At 53.3% G+C, this 27,679-nt stretch overlaps 11 non-coding genes across 11 annotated transcripts; all 11 read left to right on the forward strand.

The window, feature by feature from the left end:
* Positions 1 to 1,967: 1,967 nt before the first annotated feature.
* Positions 1,968 to 2,040, forward strand: TRNAA-AGC (transfer RNA alanine (anticodon AGC)). The gene has a single exon. It is a non-coding gene; the product is annotated as a tRNA-Ala (tRNA).
* A 2,139-nt stretch (positions 2,041 to 4,179) lies between these two features.
* TRNAA-AGC (transfer RNA alanine (anticodon AGC)) lies at positions 4,180 to 4,252 on the forward strand. The gene has a single exon. It is a non-coding gene; the product is annotated as a tRNA-Ala (tRNA).
* A 2,139-nt stretch (positions 4,253 to 6,391) lies between these two features.
* TRNAA-AGC (transfer RNA alanine (anticodon AGC)) lies at positions 6,392 to 6,464 on the forward strand. Its single transcript has one exon. It is a non-coding gene; the product is annotated as a tRNA-Ala (tRNA).
* Positions 6,465 to 8,603: 2,139 nt separating this feature from the next.
* On the forward strand, positions 8,604 to 8,676 carry TRNAA-AGC (transfer RNA alanine (anticodon AGC)). Its single transcript has one exon. It is a non-coding gene; the product is annotated as a tRNA-Ala (tRNA).
* A 2,139-nt stretch (positions 8,677 to 10,815) lies between these two features.
* Positions 10,816 to 10,888, forward strand: TRNAA-AGC (transfer RNA alanine (anticodon AGC)). The gene has a single exon. It is a non-coding gene; the product is annotated as a tRNA-Ala (tRNA).
* Positions 10,889 to 13,027: 2,139 nt separating this feature from the next.
* On the forward strand, positions 13,028 to 13,100 carry TRNAA-AGC (transfer RNA alanine (anticodon AGC)). The gene has a single exon. It is a non-coding gene; the product is annotated as a tRNA-Ala (tRNA).
* A 2,139-nt stretch (positions 13,101 to 15,239) lies between these two features.
* On the forward strand, positions 15,240 to 15,312 carry TRNAA-AGC (transfer RNA alanine (anticodon AGC)). Its single transcript has one exon. It is a non-coding gene; the product is annotated as a tRNA-Ala (tRNA).
* A 1,102-nt stretch (positions 15,313 to 16,414) lies between these two features.
* On the forward strand, positions 16,415 to 16,487 carry TRNAA-AGC (transfer RNA alanine (anticodon AGC)). Its single transcript has one exon. It is a non-coding gene; the product is annotated as a tRNA-Ala (tRNA).
* Positions 16,488 to 17,451: 964 nt separating this feature from the next.
* Positions 17,452 to 17,524, forward strand: TRNAA-AGC (transfer RNA alanine (anticodon AGC)). Its single transcript has one exon. It is a non-coding gene; the product is annotated as a tRNA-Ala (tRNA).
* Positions 17,525 to 19,702: 2,178 nt separating this feature from the next.
* TRNAA-AGC (transfer RNA alanine (anticodon AGC)) lies at positions 19,703 to 19,775 on the forward strand. Its single transcript has one exon. It is a non-coding gene; the product is annotated as a tRNA-Ala (tRNA).
* A 6,552-nt stretch (positions 19,776 to 26,327) lies between these two features.
* Positions 26,328 to 26,400, forward strand: TRNAA-AGC (transfer RNA alanine (anticodon AGC)). The gene has a single exon. It is a non-coding gene; the product is annotated as a tRNA-Ala (tRNA).
* Positions 26,401 to 27,679: the final 1,279 nt, after the last annotated feature.

A 27,679-nucleotide genomic window follows, 5' to 3' on the forward strand; every position in this document is an offset into this window, starting at 1 on the left:
AGTGTTGGACAAAAGCAATCTAGTAAACAAAGCACGAGCAGGCCTCCATGGCCAAGAGACAATATTTCATTAGCGCAAAAGGTGCCAGTGCCATGCTTACGCTGAGAGCTTTGGACTCGTTGAATCACCTGAATCAGGTTCAACTTCTCTTTGTGTGCGAAAGAAAGGCCTTTGGGCCCGCACGCAAGCAAATATCGATTGGCATAGGAAAGGGCAACGTAGCAGAGGATGGTTTCGATCCATCGACCTCTGGGTTATGGGCCCAGCACGCTTCCGCTGCGCCACTCTGCTCTTGTCGCTGACCAACCTCAACAACCACATGTGGATGTAGTTTGCCAGCGATTCCCACGGGGAGTGGGTCCATGTGGCAAAGTCACAATGTAGACGACTAGTATTTTCCATTGATTTTCGACCAGCGAATCCCAAGTCAAGCGTGGGCGAGAGCTGGACTCTCCTAGACCAGCTGAGCGAGGGTGGTGGCAAGAGGCCCGGCGTGGAGCATTGGTGGTTCAGTGGTAGAATTCTCGCCTGCCACGCGGGAGGCCCGGGTTCGATTCCCGGCCAATGCAATTATGGGCTCTTTGTGTTTGCAGCGCTCTCCCCCAATTTCCAGCCCCGTGGAGTGCATCAAGGCACAAGGTGTTTCTTGTCGAGAATGTACTAGGCGGTGTGAGTGCTTTTTGAAACCAGCCTTCTCCCAATTACATCATTGAAACCCATGGGGCCATACCTCTGAAGGGGCTCAGTTGTCAAAGGTCGTAGGAGGGAAAAAAAAGGGGGGTGCAAACCTTCTACGCTAGGAAAGCGGGTGGCTCTCCTGGTGTCTAGCGGCCAGAGCAGGTTGTGGATTTCGCAAAACTGACTATATTTTACACATAGCCCAGGAGAGGACAGGGATCAGCCATAGCGCAAGCAACACACTCGAGCAAAGGGGGATTAGCTCAAGTGGCAGAGCGCTCGCTTTGCATGCGAGAGGTAGCGGGATCGATGCCCGCATTCTCCAAACGCAGCTTTCCTGGTTTCACGGGAGGCACCTTGCTTTTGTGTTTGATGTTGAAGCTTGGAACCGAGCGCCGTGAGCAACATGGGAAGCCGGAGTGCTCCTCATAACATGTGCCAAGGCATTGCCACGTTTTTGTGGTGGCATCTGTGGCTTCAGCCAAAGTCACGTAGGCAGTATTGGACAAAAGCAATCAATTAAAGAAAGCACGACCAGGCTTCCATGGCCAAGAGACAATATTCCATTAGGGGGAAAGGTGCCAGTGCCATGCTTACGCTGAGAGCTTTGGACTCGTTGAATCACCTGAATCAGGTTCAACTTCTCTTTGTGTGCGAAAGAAAGGCCTTTGGGCCCGCAAGCAAATATCGATTGGCATAGGAAAAGGCAACGTAGCAGAGGATGGTTTCGATCCATCGACCTCTGGGTTATGGGCCCAGCACGCTTCTGCTGCGCCACTCTGCTCTTGTCGCTGACCATCCTCATGGATTTCGACAAGCGAATCCCAAGTCAAGCGTGGGCGAGAGCTGGACTCTCCTAGGCCAGCTGAGCGAGGGTGGTGGCGCCTGGCCCGGCGTGGAGCATTGGTGGTTCAGTGGTAGAATTCTCGCCTGCCACGCGGGAGGCCCGGGTTCGATTCCCGGCCAATGCAATTATGGGCTCTTGGTGTTTGTAGCTCTCTCCCCCAATTTCCAGCCCCATGGAATGCCTCAAGGCACAAGGTGTTTCTTGTCGAGAATGTATTAGGCGGTGTGAGTGCTTTTTGAAACCACCTTCTCCCAATGACATCATTGAAACCCATGGGGCCATACTTCAGAAGGGGCTCAGTTGTCCAAGGTCTTGGGGGAGTGGCTCTCCTGGTGTCTAGCGGCCAGAGCAAGTTGTGGATTTAGCAAAACTGCCTATAGTTTACACATAGCCCAGGAGAGGACAGGGATCAGCCATAGCACAAGCAACAACCTCAAGCAAAGGGGGATTAGCTCAAATGGTAGAGCGCTCGCTTAGCATGCGAGAGGTAGCGGGATCGATGCCCGCATTCTCCAAATGCAGCTTTCCTGATTTGCCAGGAGACACCTTGCTTTTGTGTTTGATGTTGAAGCTTGGAACCGAGCGCCGTGAGCAACATGGGAAGCCGGAGTCCTCCTCATAACGCGTGCCAAGGCGTTGCCACGTTTTTGTGGTGGCAACTGTGGCTTCAGCCAAAGTCACGTAGGCAGTGTTGGACAAAAGCAATCTAGTAAACAAAGCACGAGCAGGCCTCCATGGCCAAGAGACAATATTTCATTAGCGCAAAAGGTGCCAGTGCCATGCTTACGCTGAGAGCTTTGGACTCGTTGAATCACCTGAATCAGGTTCAACTTCTCTTTGTGTGCGAAAGAAAGGCCTTTGGGCCCGCACGCAAGCAAATATCGATTGGCATAGGAAAGGGCAACGTAGCAGAGGATGGTTTCGATCCATCGACCTCTGGGTTATGGGCCCAGCACGCTTCCGCTGCGCCACTCTGCTCTTGTCGCTGACCAACCTCAACAACCACATGTGGATGTAGTTTGCCAGCGATTCCCACGGGGAGTGGGTCCATGTGGCAAAGTCACAATGTAGACGACTAGGCGTTTCCATTGATTTTCGACCAGCGAATCCCAAGTCAAGCGTGGGCGAGAGCTGGACTCTCCTAGACCAGCTGAGCGAGGGTGGTGGCAAGTGGCCCGGCGTGGAGCATTGGTGGTTCAGTGGTAGAATTCTCGCCTGCCACGCGGGAGGCCCGGGTTCGATTCCCGGCCAATGCAATTATGGGCTCTTTGTGTTTGCAGCGCTCTCCCCCAATTTCCAGCCCCGTGGAGTGCATCAAGGCACAAGGTGTTTCTTGTCGAGAATGTACTAGGCGGTGTGAGTGCTTTTTGAAACCAGCCTTCTCCCAATTACATCATTGAAACCCATGGGGCCATACCTCTGAAGGGGCTCAGTTGTCAAAGGTCGTAGGAGGGAAAAAAAAGGGGGGTGCAAACCTTCTACGCTAGGAAAGCGGGTGGCTCTCCTGGTGTCTAGCGGCCAGAGCAGGTTGTGGATTTCGCAAAACTGACTATATTTTACACATAGCCCAGGAGAGGACAGGGATCAGCCATAGCGCAAGCAACACACTCGAGCAAAGGGGGATTAGCTCAAGTGGCAGAGCGCTCGCTTTGCATGCGAGAGGTAGCGGGATCGATGCCCGCATTCTCCAAACGCAGCTTTCCTGGTTTCACGGGAGGCACCTTGCTTTTGTGTTTGATGTTGAAGCTTGGAACCGAGCGCCGTGAGCAACATGGGAAGCCGGAGTGCTCCTCATAACATGTGCCAAGGCATTGCCACGTTTTTGTGGTGGCATCTGTGGCTTCAGCCAAAGTCACGTAGGCAGTATTGGACAAAAGCAATCAATTAAAGAAAGCACGACCAGGCTTCCATGGCCAAGAGACAATATTCCATTAGGGGGAAAGGTGCCAGTGCCATGCTTACGCTGAGAGCTTTGGACTCGTTGAATCACCTGAATTAGGTTCAACTTCTCTTTGTGTGCGAAAGAAAGGCCTTTGGGCCCGCAAGCAAATATCGATTGGCATAGGAAAAGGCAACGTAGCAGAGGATGGTTTCGATCCATCGACCTCTGGGTTATGGGCCCAGCACGCTTCCGCTGCGCCACTCTGCTCTTGTCGCTGGCCATCCTCATGGATTTCGACAAGCGAATCCCAAGTCAAGCGTGGGCAAGAGCTGGACTCTCCTAGGCCAGCTGAGCGAGGGTGGTGGCGCCTGGCCCGGCGTGGAGCATTGGTGGTTCAGTGGTAGAATTCTCGCCTGCCACGCGGGAGGCCCGGGTTCGATTCCCGGCCAATGCAATTATGGGCTCTTGGTGTTTGTAGCTCTCTCCCCCAATTTCCAGCCCCATGGAATGCCTCAAGGCACAAGGTGTTTCTTGTCGAGAATGTATTAGGCGGTGTGAGTGCTTTTTGAAACCACCTTCTCCCAATGACATCATTGAAACCCATGGGGCCATACTTCAGAAGGGGCTCAGTTGTCCAAGGTCTTGGGGGAGTGGCTCTCCTGGTGTCTAGCGGCCAGAGCAAGTTGTGGATTTAGCAAAACTGCCTATAGTTTACACATAGCCCAGGAGAGGACAGGGATCAGCCATAGCACAAGCAACAACCTCAAGCAAAGGGGGATTAGCTCAAATGGTAGAGCGCTCGCTTAGCATGCGAGAGGTAGCGGGATCGATGCCCGCATTCTCCAAATGCAGCTTTCCTGATTTGCCAGGAGACACCTTGCTTTTGTGTTTGATGTTGAAGCTTGGAACCGAGCGCCGTGAGCAACATGGGAAGCCGGAGTCCTCCTCATAACGCGTGCCAAGGCGTTGCCACGTTTTTGTGGTGGCAACTGTGGCTTCAGCCAAAGTCACGTAGGCAGTGTTGGACAAAAGCAATCTAGTAAACAAAGCACGAGCAGGCCTCCATGGCCAAGAGACAATATTTCATTAGCGCAAAAGGTGCCAGTGCCATGCTTACGCTGAGAGCTTTGGACTCGTTGAATCACCTGAATCAGGTTCAACTTCTCTTTGTGTGCGAAAGAAAGGCCTTTGGGCCCGCACGCAAGCAAATATCGATTGGCATAGAAAAAGGCAACGTAGCAGAGGATGGTTTCGATCCATCGACCTCTGGGTTATGGGCCCAGCACGCTTCCGCTGCGCCACTCTGCTCTTGTCGCTGACCAACCTCAACAACCACATGTGGATGTAGTTTGCCAGCGATTCCCACGGGGAGTGGGTCCATGTGGCAAAGTCACAATGTAGACGACTAGGCGTTTCCATTGATTTTCGACCAGCGAATCCCAAGTCAAGCGTGGGCGAGAGCTGGACTCTCCTAGACCAGCTGAGCGAGGGTGGTGGCAAGTGGCCCGGCGTGGAGCATTGGTGGTTCAGTGGTAGAATTCTCGCCTGCCACGCGGGAGGCCCGGGTTCGATTCCCGGCCAATGCAATTATGGGCTCTTTGTGTTTGCAGCGCTCTCCCCCAATTTCCAGCCCCGTGGAGTGCATCAAGGCACAAGGTGTTTCTTGTCGAGAATGTACTAGGCGGTGTGAGTGCTTTTTGAAACCAGCCTTCTCCCAATTACATCATTGAAACCCATGGGGCCATACCTCTGAAGGGGCTCAGTTGTCAAAGGTCGTAGGAGGGAAAAAAAAGGGGGGTGCAAACCTTCTACGCTAGGAAAGCGGGTGGCTCTCCTGGTGTCTAGCGGCCAGAGCAGGTTGTGGATTTCGCAAAACTGACTATATTTTACACATAGCCCAGGAGAGGACAGGGATCAGCCATAGCGCAAGCAACACACTCGAGCAAAGGGGGATTAGCTCAAGTGGCAGAGCGCTCGCTTTGCATGTGAGAGGTAGCGGGATCGATGCCCGCATTCTCCAAACGCAGCTTTCCTGGTTTCACGGGAGGCACCTTGCTTTTGTGTTTGATGTTGAAGCTTGGAACCGAGCGCCGTGAGCAACATGGGAAGCCGGAGTGCTCCTCATAACATGTGCCAAGGCATTGCCACGTTTTTGTGGTGGCATCTGTGGCTTCAGCCAAAGTCACGTAGGCAGTATTGGACAAAAGCAATCAATTAAAGAAAGCACGACCAGGCTTCCATGGCCAAGAGACAATATTCCATTAGGGGGAAAGGTGCCAGTGCCATGCTTACGCTGAGAGCTTTGGACTCGTTGAATCACCTGAATCAGGTTCAACTTCTCTTTGTGTGCGAAAGAAAGGCCTTTGGGCCCGCAAGCAAATATCGATTGGCATAGGAAAAGGCAACGTAGCAGAGGATGGTTTCGATCCATCGACCTCTGGGTTATGGGCCCAGCACGCTTCCGCTGCGCCACTCTGCTCTTGTCGCTGACCATCCTCATGGATTTCGACAAGCGAATCCCAAGTCAAGCGTGGGCGAGAGCTGGACTCTCCTAGGCCAGCTGAGCGAGGGTGGTGGCGCCTGGCCCGGCGTGGAGCATTGGTGGTTCAGTGGTAGAATTCTCGCCTGCCACGCGGGAGGCCCGGGTTCGATTCCCGGCCAATGCAATTATGGGCTCTTGGTGTTTGTAGCTCTCTCCCCCAATTTCCAGCCCCATGGAATGCCTCAAGGCACAAGGTGTTTCTTGTCGAGAATGTATTAGGCGGTGTGAGTGCTTTTTGAAACCACCTTCTCCCAATGACATCATTGAAACCCATGGGGCCATACTTCAGAAGGGGCTCAGTTGTCCAAGGTCTTGGGGGAGTGGCTCTCCTGGTGTCTAGCGGCCAGAGCAAGTTGTGGATTTAGCAAAACTGCCTATAGTTTACACATAGCCCAGGAGAGGACAGGGATCAGCCATAGCACAAGCAACAACCTCAAGCAAAGGGGGATTAGCTCAAATGGTAGAGCGCTCGCTTAGCATGCGAGAGGTAGCGGGATCGATGCCCGCATTCTCCAAATGCAGCTTTCCTGATTTGCCAGGAGACACCTTGCTTTTGTGTTTGATGTTGAAGCTTGGAACCGAGCGCCGTGAGCAACATGGGAAGCCGGAGTCCTCCTCATAACGCGTGCCAAGGCGTTGCCACGTTTTTGTGGTGGCAACTGTGGCTTCAGCCAAAGTCACGTAGGCAGTGTTGGACAAAAGCAATCTAGTAAACAAAGCACGAGCAGGCCTCCATGGCCAAGAGACAATATTTCATTAGCGCAAAAGGTGCCAGTGCCATGCTTACGCTGAGAGCTTTGGACTCGTTGAATCACCTGAATCAGGTTCAACTTCTCTTTGTGTGCGAAAGAAAGGCCTTTGGGCCCGCACGCAAGCAAATATCGATTGGCATAGGAAAGGGCAACGTAGCAGAGGACGGTTTCGATCCATCGACCTCTGGGTTATGGGCCCAGCACGCTTCCGCTGCGCCACTCTGCTCTTGTCGCTGACCAACCTCAACAACCACATGTGGATGTAGTTTGCCAGCGATTCCCACGGGGAGTGGGTCCATGTGGCAAAGTCACAATGTAGACGACTAGGCGTTTCCATTGATTTTCGACCAGCGAATCCCAAGTCAAGCGTGGGCGAGAGCTGGACTCTCCTAGACCAGCTGAGCGAGGGTGGTGGCAAGTGGCCCGGCGTGGAGCATTGGTGGTTAAGTGGTAGAATTCTCGCCTGCCACGCGGGAGGCCCGGGTTCGATTCCCGGCCAATGCAATTATGGGCTCTTTGTGTTTGCAGCGCTCTCCCCCAATTTCCAGCCCCGTGGAGTGCATCAAGGCACAAGGTGTTTCTTGTCGAGAATGTACTAGGCGGTGTGAGTGCTTTTTGAAACCAGCCTTCTCCCAATTACATCATTGAAACCCATGGGGCCATACCTCTGAAGGGGCTCAGTTGTCAAAGGTCGTAGGAGGGAAAAAAAAGGGGGGTGCAAACCTTCTACGCTAGGAAAGCGGGTGGCTCTCCTGGTGTCTAGCGGCCAGAGCAGGTTGTGGATTTCGCAAAACTGACTATATTTTACACATAGCCCAGGAGAGGACAGGGATCAGCCATAGCGCAAGCAACACACTCGAGCAAAGGGGGATTAGCTCAAATGGCAGAGCGCTTGCTTTGCATGCGAGAGGTAGCGGGATCGATGCCCGCATTCTCCAAACGCAGCTTTCCTGGTTTCACGGGAGGCACCTTGCTTTTGTGTTTGATGTTGAAGCTTGGAACCGAGCGCCGTGAGCAACATGGGAAGCCGGAGTGCTCCTCATAACATGTGCCAAGGCATTGCCACGTTTTTGTGGTGGCATCTGTGGCTTCAGCCAAAGTCACGTAGGCAGTATTGGACAAAAGCAATCAATTAAAGAAAGCACGACCAGGCTTCCATGGCCAAGAGACAATATTCCATTAGGGGGAAAGGTGCCAGTGCCATGCTTACGCTGAGAGCTTTGGACTCGTTGAATCACCTGAATCAGGTTCAACTTCTCTTTGTGTGCGAAAGAAAGGCCTTTGGGCCCGCAAGCAAATATCGATTGGCATAGGAAAAGGCAACGTAGCAGAGGATGGTTTCGATCCATCGACCTCTGGGTTATGGGCCCAGCACGCTTCCGCTGCGCCACTCTGCTCTTGTCGCTGGCCATCCTCATGGATTTCGACAAGCGAATCCCAAGTCAAGCGTGGGCGAGAGCTGGACTCTCCTAGGCCAGCTGAGCGAGGGTGGTGGCGCCTGGCCCGGCGTGGAGCATTGGTGGTTCAGTGGTAGAATTCTCGCCTGCCACGCGGGAGGCCCGGGTTCGATTCCCGGCCAATGCAATTATGGGCTCTTGGTGTTTGTAGCTCTCTCCCCCAATTTCCAGCCCCATGGAATGCCTCAAGGCACAAGGTGTTTCTTGTCGAGAATGTATTAGGCGGTGTGAGTGCTTTTTGAAACCACCTTCTCCCAATGACATCATTGAAACCCATGGGGCCATACTTCAGAAGGGGCTCAGTTGTCCAAGGTCTTGGGGGAGTGGCTCTCCTGGTGTCTAGCGGCCAGAGCAAGTTGTGGATTTAGCAAAACTGCCTATAGTTTACACATAGCCCAGGAGAGGACAGGGATCAGCCATAGCACAAGCAACAACCTCAAGCAAAGGGGGATTAGCTCAAATGGTAGAGCGCTCGCTTAGCATGCGAGAGGTAGCGGGATCGATGCCCGCATTCTCCAAATGCAGCTTTCCTGATTTGCCAGGAGACACCTTGCTTTTGTGTTTGATGTTGAAGCTTGGAACCGAGCGCCGTGAGCAACATGGGAAGCCGGAGTCCTCCTCATAACGCGTGCCAAGGCGTTGCCACGTTTTTGTGGTGGCAACTGTGGCTTCAGCCAAAGTCACGTAGGCAGTGTTGGACAAAAGCAATCTAGTAAACAAAGCACGAGCAGGCCTCCATGGCCAAGAGACAATATTTCATTAGCGCAAAAGGTGCCAGTGCCATGCTTACGCTGAGAGCTTTGGACTCGTTGAATCACCTGAATCAGGTTCAACTTCTCTTTGTGTGCGAAAGAAAGGCCTTTGGGCCCGCACGCAAGCAAATATCGATTGGCATAGAAAAAGGCAACGTAGCAGAGGATGGTTTCGATCCATCGACCTCTGGGTTATGGGCCCAGCACGCTTCCGCTGCGCCACTCTGCTCTTGTCGCTGACCAACCTCAACAACCACATGTGGATGTAGTTTGCCAGCGATTCCCACGGGGAGTGGGTCCATGTGGCAAAGTCACAATGTAGACGACTAGGCGTTTCCATTGATTTTCGACCAGCGAATCCCAAGTCAAGCGTGGGCGAGAGCTGGACTCTCCTAGACCAGCTGAGCGAGGGTGGTGGCAAGTGGCCCGGCGTGGAGCATTGGTGGTTCAGTGGTAGAATTCTCGCCTGCCACGCGGGAGGCCCGGGTTCGATTCCCGGCCAATGCAATTATGGGCTCTTTGTGTTTGCAGCGCTCTCCCCCAATTTCCAGCCCCGTGGAGTGCATCAAGGCACAAGGTGTTTCTTGTCGAGAATGTACTAGGCGGTGTGAGTGCTTTTTGAAACCAGCCTTCTCCCAATTACATCATTGAAACCCATGGGGCCATACCTCTGAAGGGGCTCAGTTGTCAAAGGTCGTAGGAGGGAAAAAAAAGGGGGGTGCAAACCTTCTACGCTAGGAAAGCGGGTGGCTCTCCTGGTGTCTAGCGGCCAGAGCAGGTTGTGGATTTCGCAAAACTGACTATATTTTACACATAGCCCAGGAGAGGACAGGGATCAGCCATAGCGCAAGCAACACACTCGACCAAAGGGGGATTAGCTCAAGTGGCAGAGCGCTCGCTTTGCATGCGAGAGGTAGCGGGATCGATGCCCGCATTCTCCAAACGCAGCTTTCCTGGTTTCACGGGAGGCACCTTGCTTTTGTGTTTGATGTTGAAGCTTGGAACCGAGCGCCGTGAGCAACATGGGAAGCCGGAGTGCTCCTCATAACATGTGCCAAGGCATTGCCACGTTTTTGTGGTGGCATCTGTGGCTTCAGCCAAAGTCACGTAGGCAGTATTGGACAAAAGCAATCAATTAAAGAAAGCACGACCAGGCTTCCATGGCCAAGAGACAATATTCCATTAGGGGGAAAGGTGCCAGTGCCATGCTTACGCTGAGAGCTTTGGACTCGTTGAATCACCTGAATCAGGTTCAACTTCTCTTTGTGTGCGAAAGAAAGGCCTTTGGGCCCGCAAGCAAATATCGATTGGCATAGGAAAAGGCAACGTAGCAGAGGATGGTTTCGATCCATCGACCTCTGGGTTATGGGCCCAGCACGCTTCCGCTGCGCCACTCTGCTCTTGTCGCTGGCCATCCTCATGGATTTCGACAAGCGAATCCCAAGTCAAGCGTGGGCGAGAGCTGGACTCTCCTAGGCCAGCTGAGCGAGGGTGGTGGCGCCTGGCCCGGCGTGGAGCATTGGTGGTTCAGTGGTAGAATTCTCGCCTGCCACGCGGGAGGCCCGGGTTCGATTCCCGGCCAATGCAATTATGGGCTCTTGGTGTTTGTAGCTCTCTCCCCCAATTTCCAGCCCCATGGAATGCCTCAAGGCACAAGGTGTTTCTTGTCGAGAATGTATTAGGCGGTGTGAGTGCTTTTTGAAACCACCTTCTCCCAATGACATCATTGAAACCCATGGGGCCATACTTCAGAAGGGGCTCAGTTGTCCAAGGTCTTGGGGGAGTGGCTCTCCTGGTGTCTAGCGGCCAGAGCAAGTTGTGGATTTAGCAAAACTGCCTATAGTTTACACATAGCCCAGGAGAGGACAGGGATCAGCCATAGCACAAGCAACAACCTCAAGCAAAGGGGGATTAGCTCAAATGGTAGAGCGCTCGCTTAGCATGCGAGAGGTAGCGGGATCGATGCCCGCATTCTCCAAATGCAGCTTTCCTGATTTGCCAGGAGACACCTTGCTTTTGTGTTTGATGTTGAAGCTTGGAACCGAGCGCCGTGAGCAACATGGGAAGCCGGAGTCCTCCTCATAACGCGTGCCAAGGCGTTGCCACGTTTTTGTGGTGGCAACTGTGGCTTCAGCCAAAGTCACGTAGGCAGTGTTGGACAAAAGCAATCTAGTAAACAAAGCACGAGCAGGCCTCCATGGCCAAGAGACAATATTTCATTAGCGCAAAAGGTGCCAGTGCCATGCTTACGCTGAGAGCTTTGGACTCGTTGAATCACCTGAATCAGGTTCAACTTCTCTTTGTGTGCGAAAGAAAGGCCTTTGGGCCCGCACGCAAGCAAATATCGATTGGCATAGAAAAAGGCAACGTAGCAGAGGATGGTTTCGATCCATCGACCTCAGGGTTATGGGCCCAGCACGCTTCCGCTGCGCCACTCTGCTCTTGTCGCTGACCAACCTCAACAACCACATGTGGATGTAGTTTGCCAGCGATTCCCACGGGGAGTGGGTCCATGTGGCAAAGTCACAATGTAGACGACTAGGCGTTTCCATTGATTTTCGACCAGCGAATCCCAAGTCAAGCGTGGGCGAGAGCTGGACTCTCCTAGACCAGCTGAGCGAGGGTGGTGGCAAGTGGCCCGGCGTGGAGCATTGGTGGTTCAGTGGTAGAATTCTCGCCTGCCACGCGGGAGGCCCGGGTTCGATTCCCGGCCAATGCAATTATGGGCTCTTTGTGTTTGCAGCGCTCTCCCCCAATTTCCAGCCCCGTGGAGTGCATCAAGGCACAAGGTGTTTCTTGTCGAGAATGTACTAGGCGGTGTGAGTGCTTTTTGAAACCAGCCTTCTCCCAATTACATCATTGAAACCCATGGGGCCATACCTCTGAAGGGGCTCAGTTGTCAAAGGTCGTAGGAGGGAAAAAAAAGGGGGGTGCAAACCTTCTACGCTAGGAAAGCGGGTGGCTCTCCTGGTGTCTAGCGGCCAGAGCAGGTTGTGGATTTCGCAAAACTGACTATATTTTACACATAGCCCAGGAGAGGACAGGGATCAGCCATAGCGCAAGCAACACACTCGAGCAAAGGGGGATTAGCTCAAGTGGCAGAGCGCTCGCTTTGCATGCGAGAGGTAGCGGGATCGATGCCCGCATTCTCCAAACGCAGCTTTCCTGGTTTCACGGGAGGCACCTTGCTTTTGTGTTTGATGTTGAAGCTTGGAACCGAGCGCCGTGAGCAACATGGGAAGCCGGAGTGCTCCTCATAACATGTGCCAAGGCATTGCCACGTTTTTGTGGTGGCATCTGTGGCTTCAGCCAAAGTCACGTAGGCAGTATTGGACAAAAGCAATCAATTAAAGAAAGCACGACCAGGCTTCCATGGCCAAGAGACAATATTCCATTAGGGGGAAAGGTGCCAGTGCCATGCTTACGCTGAGAGCTTTGGACTCGTTGAATCACCTGAATCAGGTTCAACTTCTCTTTGTGTGCGAAAGAAAGGCCTTTGGGCCCGCAAGCAAATATCGATTGGCATAGGAAAAGGCAACGTAGCAGAGGATGGTTTCGATCCATCGACCTCTGGGTTATGGGCCCAGCACGCTTCCGCTGCGCCACTCTGCTCTTGTCGCTGACCATCCTCATGGATTTCGACAAGCGAATCCCAAGTCAAGCGTGGGCGAGAGCTGGACTCTCCTAGGCCAGCTGAGCGAGGGTGGTGGCGCCTGGCCCGGCGTGGAGCATTGGTGGTTCAGTGGTAGAATTCTCGCCTGCCACGCGGGAGGCCCGGGTTCGATTCCCGGCCAATGCAATTATGGGCTCTTGGTGTTTGTAGCTCTCTCCCCCAATTTCCAGCCCCATGGAATGCCTCAAGGCACAAGGTGTTTCTTGTCGAGAATGTATTAGGCGGTGTGAGTGCTTTTTGAAACCACCTTCTCCCAATGACATCATTGAAACCCATGGGGCCATACTTCAGAAGGGGCTCAGTTGTCCAAGGTCTTGGGGGAGTGGCTCTCCTGGTGTCTAGCGGCCAGAGCAAGTTGTGGATTTAGCAAAACTGCCTATAGTTTACACATAGCCCAGGAGAGGACAGGGATCAGCCATAGCACAAGCAACAACCTCAAGCAAAGGGGGATTAGCTCAAATGGTAGAGCGCTCGCTTAGCATGCGAGAGGTAGCGGGATCGATGCCCGCATTCTCCAAATGCAGCTTTCCTGATTTGCCAGGAGACACCTTGCTTTTGTGTTTGATGTTGAAGCTTGGAACCGAGCGCCGTGAGCAACATGGGAAGCCGGAGTCCTCCTCATAACGCGTGCCAAGGCGTTGCCACGTTTTTGTGGTGGCAACTGTGGCTTCAGCCAAAGTCACGTAGGCAGTGTTGGACAAAAGCAATCTAGTAAACAAAGCACGAGCAGGCCTCCATGGCCAAGAGACAATATTTCATTAGCGCAAAAGGTGCCAGTGCCATGCTTACGCTGAGAGCTTTGGACTCGTTGAATCACCTGAATCAGGTTCAACTTCTCTTTGTGTGCGAAAGAAAGGCCTTTGGGCCCACACGCAAGCAAATATCGATTGGCATAGGAAAGGGCAACGTAGCAGAGGATGGTTTCGATCCATCGACCTCTGGGTTATGGGCCCAGCACGCTTCCGCTGCGCCACTCTGCTCTTGTCGCTGACCAACCTCAACAACCACATGTGGATGTAGTTTGCCAGCGATTCCCACGGGGAGTGGGTCCATGTGGCAAAGTCACAATGTAGACGACTAGGCGTTTCCATTGATTTTCGACCAGCGAATCCCAAGTCAAGCGTGGGCGAGAGCTGGACTCTCCTAGACCAGCTGAGCGAGGGTGGTGGCAAGTGGCCCGGCGTGGAGCATTGGTGGTTCAGTGGTAGAATTCTCGCCTGCCACGCGGGAGGCCCGGGTTCGATTCCCGGCCAATGCAATTATGGGCTCTTTGTGTTTGCAGCGCTCTCCCCCAATTTCCAGCCCCGTGGAGTGCATCAAGGCACAAGGTGTTTCTTGTCGAGAATGTACTAGGCGGTGTGAGTGCTTTTTGAAACCAGCCTTCTCCCAATTACATCATTGAAACCCATGGGGCCATACCTCTGAAGGGGCTCAGTTGTCAAAGGTCGTAGGAGGGAAAAAAAAGGGGGGTGCAAACCTTCTACGCTAGGAAAGCGGGTGGCTCTCCTGGTGTCTAGCGGCCAGAGCAGGTTGTGGATTTCGCAAAACTGACTATATTTTACACATAGCCCAGGAGAGGACAGGGATCAGCCATAGCGCAAGCAACACACTCGAGCAAAGGGGGATTAGCTCAAGTGGCAGAGCGCTCGCTTTGCATGCGAGAGGTAGCGGGATCGATGCCCGCATTCTCCAAACGCAGCTTTCCTGGTTTCACGGGAGGCACCTTGCTTTTGTGTTTGATGTTGAAGCTTGGAACCGAGCGCCGTGAGCAACATGGGAAGCCGGAGTGCTCCTCATAACATGTGCCAAGGCATTGCCACGTTTTTGTGGTGGCATCTGTGGCTTCAGCCAAAGTCACGTAGGCAGTATTGGACAAAAGCAATCAATTAAAGAAAGCACGACCAGGCTTCCATGGCCAAGAGACAATATTCCATTAGGGGGAAAGGTGCCAGTGCCATGCTTACGCTGAGAGCTTTGGACTCGTTGAATCACCTGAATCAGGTTCAACTTCTCTTTGTGTGCGAAAGAAAGGCCTTTGGGCCCGCAAGCAAATATCGATTGGCATAGGAAAAGGCAACGTAGCAGAGGATGGTTTCGATCCATCGACCTCTGGGTTATGGGCCCAGCACGCTTCCGCTGCGCCACTCTGCTCTTGTCGCTGGCCATCCTCATGGATTTCGACAAGCGAATCCCAAGTCAAGCGTGGGCGAGAGCTGGACTCTCCTAGGCCAGCTGAGCGAGGGTGGTGGCGCCTGGCCCGGCGTGGAGCATTGGTGGTTCAGTGGTAGAATTCTCGCCTGCCACGCGGGAGGCCCGGGTTCGATTCCCGGCCAATGCAATTATGGGCTCTTGGTGTTTGTAGCTCTCTCCCCCAATTTCCAGCCCCATGGAATGCCTCAAGGCACAAGGTGTTTCTTGTCGAGAATGTATTAGGCGGTGTGAGTGCTTTTTGAAACCACCTTCTCCCAATGACATCATTGAAACCCATGGGGCCATACTTCAGAAGGGGCTCAGTTGTCCAAGGTCTTGGGGGAGTGGCTCTCCTGGTGTCTAGCGGCCAGAGCAAGTTGTGGATTTAGCAAAACTGCCTATAGTTTACACATAGCCCAGGAGAGGACAGGGATCAGCCATAGCACAAGCAACAACCTCAAGCAAAGGGGGATTAGCTCAAATGGTAGAGCGCTCGCTTAGCATGCGAGAGGTAGCGGGATCGATGCCCGCATTCTCCAAATGCAGCTTTCCTGATTTGCCAGGAGACACCTTGCTTTTGTGTTTGATGTTGAAGCTTGGAACCGAGCGCCGTGAGCAACATGGGAAGCCGGAGTCCTCCTCATAACGCGTGCCAAGGCGTTGCCACGTTTTTGTGGTGGCAACTGTGGCTTCAGCCAAAGTCACGTAGGCAGTGTTGGACAAAAGCAATCTAGTAAACAAAGCACGAGCAGGCCTCCATGGCCAAGAGACAATATTTCATTAGCGCAAAAGGTGCCAGTGCCATGCTTACGCTGAGAGCTTTGGACTCGTTGAATCACCTGAATCAGGTTCAACTTCTCTTTGTGTGCGAAAGAAAGGCCTTTGGGCCCGCACGCAAGCAAATATCGATTGGCATAGAAAAAGGCAACGTAGCAGAGGATGGTTTCGATCCATCGACCTCTGGGTTATGGGCCCAGCACGCTTCCGCTGCGCCACTCTGCTCTTGTCGCTGACCAACCTCAACAACCACATGTGGATGTAGTTTGCCAGCGATTCCCACGGGGAGTGGGTCCATGTGGCAAAGTCACAATGTAGACGACTAGGCGTTTCCATTGATTTTCGACCAGCGAATCCCAAGTCAAGCGTGGGCGAGAGCTGGACTCTCCTAGACCAGCTGAGCGAGGGTGGTGGCAAGTGGCCCGGCGTGGAGCATTGGTGGTTCAGTGGTAGAATTCTCGCCTGCCACGCGGGAGGCCCGGGTTCGATTCCCGGCCAATGCAATTATGGGCTCTTTGTGTTTGCAGCGCTCTCCCCCAATTTCCAGCCCCGTGGAGTGCATCAAGGCACAAGGTGTTTCTTGTCGAGAATGTACTAGGCGGTGTGAGTGCTTTTTGAAACCAGCCTTCTCCCAATTACATCATTGAAACCCATGGGGCCATACCTCTGAAGGGGCTCAGTTGTCAAAGGTCGTAGGAGGGAAAAAAAAGGGGGGTGCAAACCTTCTACGCTAGGAAAGCGGGTGGCTCTCCTGGTGTCTAGCGGCCAGAGCAGGTTGTGGATTTCGCAAAACTGACTATATTTTACACATAGCCCAGGAGAGGACAGGGATCAGCCATAGCACAAGCAACAACCTCAAGCAAAGGGGGATTAGCTCAAATGGTAGAGCGCTCGCTTAGCATGCGAGAGGTAGCGGGATCGATGCCCGCATTCTCCAAATGCAGCTTTCCTGGTTTCACGGGAGGCACCTTGCTTTTGTGTTTGATGTTGAAGCTTGGAACCGAGCGCCGTGAGCAACATGGGAAGCCGGAGTGCTCCTCATAACATGTGCCAAGGCATTGCCACGTTTTTGTGGTGGCATCTGTGGCTTCAGCCAAAGTCACGTAGGCAGTATTGGACAAAAGCAATCAATTAAAGAAAGCACGACCAGGCTTCCATGGCCAAGAGACAATATTCCATTAGGGGGAAAGGTGCCAGTGCCATGCTTACGCTGAGAGCTTTGGACTCGTTGAATCACCTGAATCAGGTTCAACTTCTCTTTGTGTGCGAAAGAAAGGCCTTTGGGCCCGCAAGCAAATATCGATTGGCATAGGAAAAGGCAACGTAGCAGAGGATGGTTTCGATCCATCGACCTCTGGGTTATGGGCCCAGCACGCTTCCGCTGCGCCACTCTGCTCTTGTCGCTGGCCATCCTCATGGATTTCGACAAGCGAATCCCAAGTCAAGCGTGGGCGAGAGCTGGACTCTCCTAGGCCAGCTGAGCGAGGGTGGTGGCGCCTGGCCCGGCGTGGAGCATTGGTGGTTCAGTGGTAGAATTCTCGCCTGCCACGCGGGAGGCCCGGGTTCGATTCCCGGCCAATGCAATTATGGGCTCTTGGTGTTTGTAGCTCTCTCCCCCAATTTCCAGCCCCATGGAATGCCTCAAGGCACAAGGTGTTTCTTGTCGAGAATGTATTAGGCGGTGTGAGTGCTTTTTGAAACCACCTTCTCCCAATGACATCATTGAAACCCATGGGGCCATACTTCAGAAGGGGCTCAGTTGTCCAAGGTCTTGGGGGAGTGGCTCTCCTGGTGTCTAGCGGCCAGAGCAAGTTGTGGATTTAGCAAAACTGCCTATAGTTTACACATAGCCCAGGAGAGGACAGGGATCAGCCATAGCACAAGCAACAACCTCAAGCAAAGGGGGATTAGCTCAAATGGTAGAGCGCTCGCTTAGCATGCGAGAGGTAGCGGGATCGATGCCCGCATTCTCCAAATGCAGCTTTCCTGATTTGCCAGGAGACACCTTGCTTTTGTGTTTGATGTTGAAGCTTGGAACCGAGCGCCGTGAGCAACATGGGAAGCCGGAGTCCTCCTCATAACGCGTGCCAAGGCGTTGCCACGTTTTTGTGGTGGCAACTGTGGCTTCAGCCAAAGTCACGTAGGCAGTGTTGGACAAAAGCAATCTAGTAAACAAAGCACGAGCAGGCCTCCATGGCCAAGAGACAATATTTCATTAGCGCAAAAGGTGCCAGTGCCATGCTTACGCTGAGAGCTTTGGACTCGTTGAATCACCTGAATCAGGTTCAACTTCTCTTTGTGTGCGAAAGAAAGGCCTTTGGGCCCGCACGCAAGCAAATATCGATTGGCATAGAAAAAGGCAACGTAGCAGAGGATGGTTTCGATCCATCGACCTCTGGGTTATGGGCCCAGCACGCTTCCGCTGCGCCACTCTGCTCTTGTCGCTGACCAACCTCAACAACCACATGTGGATGTAGTTTGCCAGCGATTCCCACGGGGAGTGGGTCCATGTGGCAAAGTCACAATGTAGACGACTAGGCGTTTCCATTGATTTTCGACCAGCGAATCCCAAGTCAAGCGTGGGCGAGAGCTGGACTCTCCTAGACCAGCTGAGCGAGGGTGGTGGCAAGTGGCCCGGCGTGGAGCATTGGTGGTTCAGTGGTAGAATTCTCGCCTGCCACGCGGGAGGCCCGGGTTCGATTCCCGGCCAATGCAATTATGGGCTCTTTGTGTTTGCAGCGCTCTCCCCCAATTTCCAGCCCCGTGGAGTGCATCAAGGCACAAGGTGTTTCTTGTCGAGAATGTACTAGGCGGTGTGAGTGCTTTTTGAAACCAGCCTTCTCCCAATTACATCATTGAAACCCATGGGGCCATACCTCTGAAGGGGCTCAGTTGTCAAAGGTCGTAGGAGGGAAAAAAAAGGGGGGTGCAAACCTTCTACGCTAGGAAAGCGGGTGGCTCTCCTGGTGTCTAGCGGCCAGAGCAGGTTGTGGATTTCGCAAAACTGACTATATTTTACACATAGCCCAGGAGAGGACAGGGATCAGCCATAGCGCAAGCAACACACTCGAGCAAAGGGGGATTAGCTCAAGTGGCAGAGCGCTCGCTTTGCATGCGAGAGGTAGCGGGATCGATGCCCGCATTCTCCAAATGCAGCTTTCCTGGTTTCACGGGAGGCACCTTGCTTTTGTGTTTGATGTTGAAGCTTGGAACCGAGCGCCGTGAGCAACATGGGAAGCCGGAGTGCTCCTCATAACATGTGCCAAGGCATTGCCACGTTTTTGTGGTGGCATCTGTGGCTTCAGCCAAAGTCACGTAGGCAGTATTGGACAAAAGCAATCAATTAAAGAAAGCACGACCAGGCTTCCATGGCCAAGAGACAATATTCCATTAGGGGGAAAGGTGCCAGTGCCATGCTTACGCTGAGAGCTTTGGACTCGTTGAATCACCTGAATCAGGTTCAACTTCTCTTTGTGTGTGAAAGAAAGGCCTTTGGGCCCGCAAGCAAATATCGATTGGCATAGGAAAAGGCAACGTAGCAGAGGATGGTTTCGATCCATCGACCTCTGGGTTATGGGCCCAGCACGCTTCCGCTGCGCCACTCTGCTCTTGTCGCTGACCATCCTCATGGATTTCGACAAGCGAATCCCAAGTCAAGCGTGGGCGAGAGCTGGACTCTCCTAGGCCAGCTGAGCGAGGGTGGTGGCGCCTGGCCCGGCGTGGAGCATTGGTGGTTCAGTGGTAGAATTCTCGCCTGCCACGCGGGAGGCCCGGGTTCGATTCCCGGCCAATGCAATTATGGGCTCTTGGTGTTTGTAGCTCTCTCCCCCAATTTCCAGCCCCATGGAATGCCTCAAGGCACAAGGTGTTTCTTGTCGAGAATGTATTAGGCGGTGTGAGTGCTTTTTGAAACCACCTTCTCCCAATGACATCATTGAAACCCATGGGGCCATACTTCAGAAGGGGCTCAGTTGTCCAAGGTCTTGGGGGAGTGGCTCTCCTGGTGTCTAGCGGCCAGAGCAAGTTGTGGATTTAGCAAAACTGCCTATAGTTTACACATAGCCCAGGAGAGGACAGGGATCAGCCATAGCACAAGCAACAACCTCAAGCAACAACCTCAAGCAACAACCTCAAGCAACAACCTCAAGCAAAGGGGGATTAGCTCAAATGGTAGAGCGCTCGCTTAGCATGCGAGAGGTAGCGGGATCGATGCCCGCATTCTCCAAATGCAGCTTTCCTGATTTGCCAGGAGACACCTTGCTTTTGTGTTTGATGTTGAAGCTTGGAACCGAGCGCCGTGAGCAACATGGGAAGCCGGAGTGCTCCTCATAACGCGTGCCAAGGCGTTGCCACGTTTTTGTGGTGGCAACTGTGGCTTCAGCCAAAGTCACGTAGGCAGTGTTGGACAAAAGCAATCTAGTAAACAAAGCACGAGCAGGCCTCCATGGCCAAGAGACAATATTTCATTAGCGCAAAAGGTGCCAGTGCCATGCTTACGCTGAGAGCTTTGGACTCGTTGAATCACCTGAATCAGGTTCAACTTCTCTTTGTGTGCGAAAGAAAGGCCTTTGGGCCCGCACGCAAGCAAATATCGATTGGCATAGAAAAAGGCAACGTAGCAGAGGATGGTTTCGATCCATCGACCTCTGGGTTATGGGCCCAGCACGCTTCCGCTGCGCCACTCTGCTCTTGTCGCTGACCAACCTCAACAACCACATGTGGATGTAGTTTGCCAGCGATTCCCACGGGGAGTGGGTCCATGTGGCAAAGTCACAATGTAGACGACTAGGCGTTTCCATTGATTTTCGACCAGCGAATCCCAAGTCAAGCGTGGGCGAGAGCTGGACTCTCCTAGACCAGCTGAGCGAGGGTGGTGGCAAGTGGCCCGGCGTGGAGCATTGGTGGTTCAGTGGTAGAATTCTCGCCTGCCACGCGGGAGGCCCGGGTTCGATTCCCGGCCAATGCAATTATGGGCTCTTTGTGTTTGCAGCGCTCTCCCCCAATTTCCAGCCCCGTGGAGTGCATCAAGGCACAAGGTGTTTCTTGTCGAGAATGTACTAGGCGGTGTGAGTGCTTTTTGAAACCAGCCTTCTCCCAATTACATCATTGAAACCCATGGGGCCATACCTCTGAAGGGGCTCAGTTGTCAAAGGTCGTAGGAGGGAAAAAAAAGGGGGGTGCAAACCTTCTACGCTAGGAAAGCGGGTGGCTCTCCTGGTGTCTAGCGGCCAGAGCAGGTTGTGGATTTCGCAAAACTGACTATATTTTACACATAGCCCAGGAGAGGACAGGGATCAGCCATAGCGCAAGCAACACACTCGAGCAAAGGGGGATTAGCTCAAGTGGCAGAGCGCTCGCTTTGCATGCGAGAGGTAGCGGGATCGATGCCCGCATTCTCCAAACGCAGCTTTCCTGGTTTCACGGGAGGCACCTTGCTTTTGTGTTTGATGTTGAAGCTTGGAACCGAGCGCCGTCAGCAACATGGGAAGCCGGAGTGCTCCTCATAACATGTGCCAAGGCATTGCCACGTTTTTGTGGTGGCATCTGTGGCTTCAGCCAAAGTCACGTAGGCAGTATTGGACAAAAGCAATCAATTAAAGAAAGCACGACCAGGCTTCCATGGCCAAGAGACAATATTCCATTAGGGGGAAAGGTGCCAGTGCCATGCTTACGCTGAGAGCTTTGGACTCGTTGAATCACCTGAATCAGGTTCAACTTCTCTTTGTGTGCGAAAGAAAGGCCTTTGGGCCCGCAAGCAAATATCGATTGGCATAGGAAAAGGCAACGTAGCAGAGGATGGTTTCGATCCATCGACCTCTGGGTTATGGGCCCAGCACGCTTCCGCTGCGCCACTCTGCTCTTGTCGCTGACCATCCTCATGGATTTCGACAAGCGAATCCCAAGTCAAGCGTGGGCGAGAGCTGGACTCTCCTAGGCCAGCTGAGCGAGGGTGGTGGCGCCTGGCCCGGCGTGGAGCATTGGTGGTTCAGTGGTAGAATTCTCGCCTGCCACGCGGGAGGCCCGGGTTCGATTCCCGGCCAATGCAATTATGGGCTCTTGGTGTTTGTAGCTCTCTCCCCCAATTTCCAGCCCCATGGAATGCCTCAAGGCACAAGGTGTTTCTTGTCGAGAATGTATTAGGCGGTGTGAGTGCTTTTTGAAACCACCTTCTCCCAATGACATCATTGAAACCCATGGGGCCATACTTCAGAAGGGGCTCAGTTGTCCAAGGTCTTGGGGGAGTGGCTCTCCTGGTGTCTAGCGGCCAGAGCAAGTTGTGGATTTAGCAAAACTGCCTAGAGTTTACACATAGCCCAGGAGAGGACAGGGATCAGCCATAGCACAAGCAACAACCTCAAGCAAAGGGGGATTAGCTCAAATGGTAGAGCGCTCGCTTAGCATGCGAGAGGTAGTGGGATCGATGCCTGCATTCTCCAAATGCAGCTTTCCTGATTTGCCAGGAGACACCTTGCTTTTGTGTTTGATGTTGAAGCTTGGAACCGAGCGCCGTGAGCAACATGGGAAGCCGGAGTCCTCCTCATAACGCGTGCCAAGGCGTTGCCACGTTTTTGTGGTGGCAACTGTGGCTTCAGCCAAAGTCACGTAGGCAGTGTTGGACAAAAGCAATCTAGTAAACAAAGCACGAGCAGGCCTCCATGGCCAAGAGACAATATTTCATTAGCGCAAAAGGTGCCAGTGCCATGCTTACGCTGAGAGCTTTGGACTCGTTGAATCACCTGAATCAGGTTCAACTTCTCTTTGTGTGCGAAAGAAAGGCCTTTGGGCCCGCACGCAAGCAAATATCGATTGGCATAGGAAAGGGCAACGTAGCAGAGGATGGTTTCGATCCATCGACCTCTGGGTTATGGGCCCAGCACGCTTCCGCTGCGCCACTCTGCTCTTGTCGCTGACCAACCTCAACAACCACATGTGGATGTAGTTTGCCAGCGATTCCCACGGGGAGTGGGTCCATGTGGCAAAGTCACAATGTAGACGACTAGGCGTTTCCATTGATTTTCGACCAGCGAATCCCAAGTCAAGCGTGGGCGAGAGCTGGACTCTCCTAGACCAGCTGAGCGAGGGTGGTGGCAAGTGGCCCGGCGTGGAGCATTGGTGGTTCAGTGGTAGAATTCTCGCCTGCCACGCGGGAGGCCCGGGTTCGATTCCCGGCCAATGCAATTATGGGCTCTTTGTGTTTGCAGCGCTCTCCCCACCGTGGAGTGCATCAAGGCACAAGGTGTTTCTTGTCGAGAATGTACTAGGCGGTGTGAGTGCTTTTTGAAACCAGCCTTCTCCCAATTACATCATTGAAACCCATGGGGCCATACCTCTGAAGGGGCTCAGTTGTCAAAGGTCGTAGGAGGGAAAAAAAAGGGGGGTGCAAACCTTCTACGCTAGGAAAGCGGGTGGCTCTCCTGGTGTCTAGCGGCCAGAGCAGGTTGTGGATTTCGCAAAACTGACTATATTTTACACATAGCCCAGGAGAGGACAGGGATCAGCCATAGCGCAAGCAACACACTCGAGCAAAGGGGGATTAGCTCAAGTGGCAGAGCGCTCGCTTTGCATGCGAGAGGTAGCGGGATTGATGCCCGCATTCTCCAAACGCAGCTTTCCTGGTTTCACGGGAGGCACCTTGCTTTTGTGTTTGATGTTGAAGCTTGGAACCGAGCGCCGTGAGCAACATGGGAAGCCGGAGTGCTCCTCATAACATGTGCCAAGGCATTGCCACGTTTTTGTGGTGGCATCTGTGGCTTCAGCCAAAGTCACGTAGGCAGTATTGGACAAAAGCAATCAATTAAAGAAAGCACGACCAGGCTTCCATGGCCAAGAGACAATATTCCATTAGGGGGAAAGGTGCCAGTGCCATGCTTACGCTGAGAGCTTTGGACTCGTTGAATCACCTGAATCAGGTTCAACTTCTCTTTGTGTGCGAAAGAAAGGCCTTTGGGCCCGCAAGCAAATATCGATTGGCATAGGAAAAGGCAACGTAGCAGAGGATGGTTTCGATCCATCGACCTCTGGGTTATGGGCCCAGCACGCTTCCGCTGCGCCACTCTGCTCTTGTCGCTGGCCATCCTCATGGATTTCGACAAGCGAATCCCAAGTCAAGCGTGGGCGAGAGCTGGACTCTCCTAGGCCAGCTGAGCGAGGGTGGTGGCGCCTGGCCCGGCGTGGAGCATTGGTGGTTCAGTGGTAGAATTCTCGCCTGCCACGCGGGAGGCCCGGGTTCGATTCCCGGCCAATGCAATTATGGGCTCTTGGTGTTTGTAGCTCTCTCCCCCAATTTCCAGCCCCATGGAATGCCTCAAGGCACAAGGTGTTTCTTGTCGAGAATGTATTAGGCGGTGTGAGTGCTTTTTGAAACCACCTTCTCCCAATGACATCATTGAAACCCATGGGGCCATACTTCAGAAGGGGCTCAGTTGTCCAAGGTCTTGGGGGAGTGGCTCTCCTGGTGTCTAGCGGCCAGAGCAAGTTGTGGATTTAGCAAAACTGCCTATAGTTTACACATAGCCCAGGAGAGGACAGGGATCAGCCATAGCACAAGCAACAACCTCAAGCAAAGAGGGATTAGCTCAAATGGTAGAGCGCTCGCTTAGCATGCGAGAGGTAGCGGGATCGATGCCCGCATTCTCCAAATGCAGCTTTCCTGATTTGCCAGGAGACACCTTGCTTTTGTGTTTGATGTTGAAGCTTGGAACCGAGCGCCGTGAGCAACATGGGAAGCCGGAGTCCTCCTCATAACGCGTGCCAAGGCGTTGCCACGTTTTTGTGGTGGCAACTGTGGCTTCAGCCAAAGTCACGTAGGCAGTGTTGGACAAAAGCAATCTAGTAAACAAAGCACGAGCAGGCCTCCATGGCCAAGAGACAATATTTCATTAGCGCAAAAGGTGCCAGTGCCATGCTTACGCTGAGAGCTTTGGACTCGTTGAATCACCTGAATCAGGTTCAACTTCTCTTTGTGTGCGAAAGAAAGGCCTTTGGGCCCGCACGCAAGCAAATATCGATTGGCATAGGAAAGGGCAACGTAGCAGAGGATGGTTTCGATCCATCGACCTCTGGGTTATGGGCCCAGCACGCTTCCGCTGCGCCACTCTGCTCTTGTCGCTGACCAACCTCAACAACCACATGTGGATGTAGTTTGCCAGCGATTCCCACGGGGAGTGGGTCCATGTGGCAAAGTCACAATGTAGACGACTAGGCGTTTCCATTGATTTTCGACCAGCGAATCCCAAGTCAAGCGTGGGCGAGAGCTGGACTCTCCTAGACCAGCTGAGCGAGGGTGGTGGCAAGTGGCCCGGCGTGGAGCATTGGTGGTTAAGTGGTAGAATTCTCGCCTGCCACGCGGGAGGCCCGGGTTCGATTCCCGGCCAATGCAATTATGGGCTCTTTGTGTTTGCAGCGCTCTCCCCCAATTTCCAGCCCCGTGGAGTGCATCAAGGCACAAGGTGTTTCTTGTCGAGAATGTACTAGGCGGTGTGAGTGCTTTTTGAAACCAGCCTTCTCCCAATTACATCATTGAAACCCATGGGGCCATACCTCTGAAGGGGCTCAGTTGTCAAAGGTCGTAGGAGGGAAAAAAAAGGGGGGTGCAAACCTTCTACGCTAGGAAAGCGGGTGGCTCTCCTGGTGTCTAGCGGCCAGAGCAGGTTGTGGATTTCGCAAAACTGACTATATTTTACACATAGCCCAGGAGAGGACAGGGATCAGCCATAGCGCAAGCAACACACTCGAGCAAAGGGGGATTAGCTCAAGTGGCAGAGCGCTCGCTTTGCATGCGAGAGGTAGCGGGATCGATGCCCGCATTCTCCAAACGCAGCTTTCCTGGTTTCACGGGAGGCACCTTGCTTTTGTGTTTGATGTTGAAGCTTGGAACCGAGTGCCGTGAGCAACATGGGAAGCCGGAGTGCTCCTCATAACATGTGCCAAGGCATTGCCACGTTTTTGTGGTGGCATCTGTGGCTTCAGCCAAAGTCACGTAGGCAGTATTGGACAAAAGCAATCAATTAAAGAAAGCACGACCAGGCTTCCATGGCCAAGAGACAATATTCCATTAGGGGGAAAGGTGCCAGTGCCATGCTTACGCTGAGAGCTTTGGACTCGTTGAATCACCTGAATCAGGTTCAACTTCTCTTTGTGTGCGAAAGAAAGGCCTTTGGGCCCGCAAGCAAATATCGATTGGCATAGGAAAAGGCAACGTAGCAGAGGATGGTTTCGATCCATCGACCTCTGGGTTATGGGCCCAGCACGCTTCCACTGCGCCACTCTGCTCTTGTCGCTGGCCATCCTCATGGATTTCGACAAGCGAATCCCAAGTCAAGCGTGGGCGAGAGCTGGACTCTCCTAGGCCAGCTGAGCGAGGGTGGTGGCGCCTGGCCCGGCGTGGAGCATTGGTGGTTCAGTGGTAGAATTCTCGCCTGCCACGCGGGAGGCCCGGGTTCGATTCCCGGCCAATGCAATTATGGGCTCTTGGTGTTTGTAGCTCTCTCCCCCAATTTCCAGCCCCATGGAATGCCTCAAGGCACAAGGTGTTTCTTGTCGAGAATGTATTAGGCGGTGTGAGTGCTTTTTGAAACCACCTTCTCCCAATGACATCATTGAAACCCATGGGGCCATACTTCAGAAGGGGCTCAGTTGTCCAAGGTCTTGGGGGAGTGGCTCTCCTGGTGTCTAGCGGCCAGAGCAAGTTGTGGATTTAGCAAAACTGCCTATAGTTTACACATAGCCCAGGAGAGGACAGGGATCAGCCATAGCACAAGCAACAACCTCAAGCAAAGGGGGATTAGCTCAAATGGTAGAGCGCTCGCTTAGCATGCGAGAGGTAGCGGGATCGATGCCCGCATTCTCCAAATGCAGCTTTCCTGATTTGCCAGGAGACACCTTGCTTTTGTGTTTGATGTTGAAGCTTGGAACCGAGCGCCGTGAGCAACATGGGAAGCCGGAGTCCTCCTCATAACGCGTGCCAAGGCGTTGCCACGTTTTTGTGGTGGCAACTGTGGCTTCAGCCAAAGTCACGTAGGCAGTGTTGGACAAAAGCAATCTAGTAAACAAAGCACGAGCAGGCCTCCATGGCCAAGAGACAATATTTCATTAGCGCAAAAGGTGCCAGTGCCATGCTTACGCTGAGAGCTTTGGACTCGTTGAATCACCTGAATCAGGTTCAACTTCTCTTTGTGTGCGAAAGAAAGGCCTTTGGGCCCGCACGCAAGCAAATATCGATTGGCATAGAAAAAGGCAACGTAGCAGAGGATGGTTTCGATCCATCGACCTCTGGGTTATGGGCCCAGCACGCTTCCGCTGCGCCACTCTGCTCTTTTTGCTGACCAACCTCAACAACCACATGTGGATGTAGTTTGCCAGCGATTCCCACGGGGAGTGGGTCCATGTGGCAAAGTCACAATGTAGACGACTAGGCGTTTCCATTGATTTTCGACCAGCGAATCCCAAGTCAAGCGTGGGCGAGAGCTGGACTCTCCTAGACCAGCTGAGCGAGGGTGGTGGCAAGTGGCCCGGCGTGGAGCATTGGTGGTTCAGTGGTAGAATTCTCGCCTGCCACGCGGGAGGCCCGGGTTCGATTCCCGGCCAATGCAATTATGGGCTCTTTGTGTTTGCAGCGCTCTCCCCCAATTTCCAGCCCCGTGGAGTGCATCAAGGCACAAGGTGTTTCTTGTCGAGAATGTACTAGGCGGTGTGAGTGCTTTTTGAAACCAGCCTTCTCCCAATTACATCATTGAAACCCATGGGGCCATACCTCTGAAGGGGCTCAGTTGTCAAAGGTCGTAGGAGGGAAAAAAAAGGGGGGTGCAAACCTTCTACGCTAGGAAAGCGGGTGGCTCTCCTGGTGTCTAGCGGCCAGAGCAGGTTGTGGATTTCGCAAAACTGACTATATTTTACACATAGCCCAGGAGAGGACAGGGATCAGCCATAGCGCAAGCAACACACTCGAGCAAAGGGGGATTAGCTCAAGTGGCAGAGCGCTCGCTTTGCATGCGAGAGGTAGCGGGATCGATGCCCGCATTCTCCAAACGCAGCTTTCCTGGTTTCACGGGAGGCACCTTGCTTTTGTGTTTGATGTTGAAGCTTGGAACCGAGCGCCGTGAGCAACATGGGAAGCCGGAGTGCTCCTCA

The sequence above is a fragment of the Lithobates pipiens genome, unplaced genomic scaffold (genome assembly GCF_037356315.1).
Source record: "Lithobates pipiens isolate NorthernLeopardFrog02 unplaced genomic scaffold, aLitPip1_a1.2 Scaffold_18, whole genome shotgun sequence".
In the NCBI taxonomy this organism is placed as follows: Eukaryota; Metazoa; Chordata; class Amphibia; order Anura; family Ranidae; genus Lithobates; species Lithobates pipiens.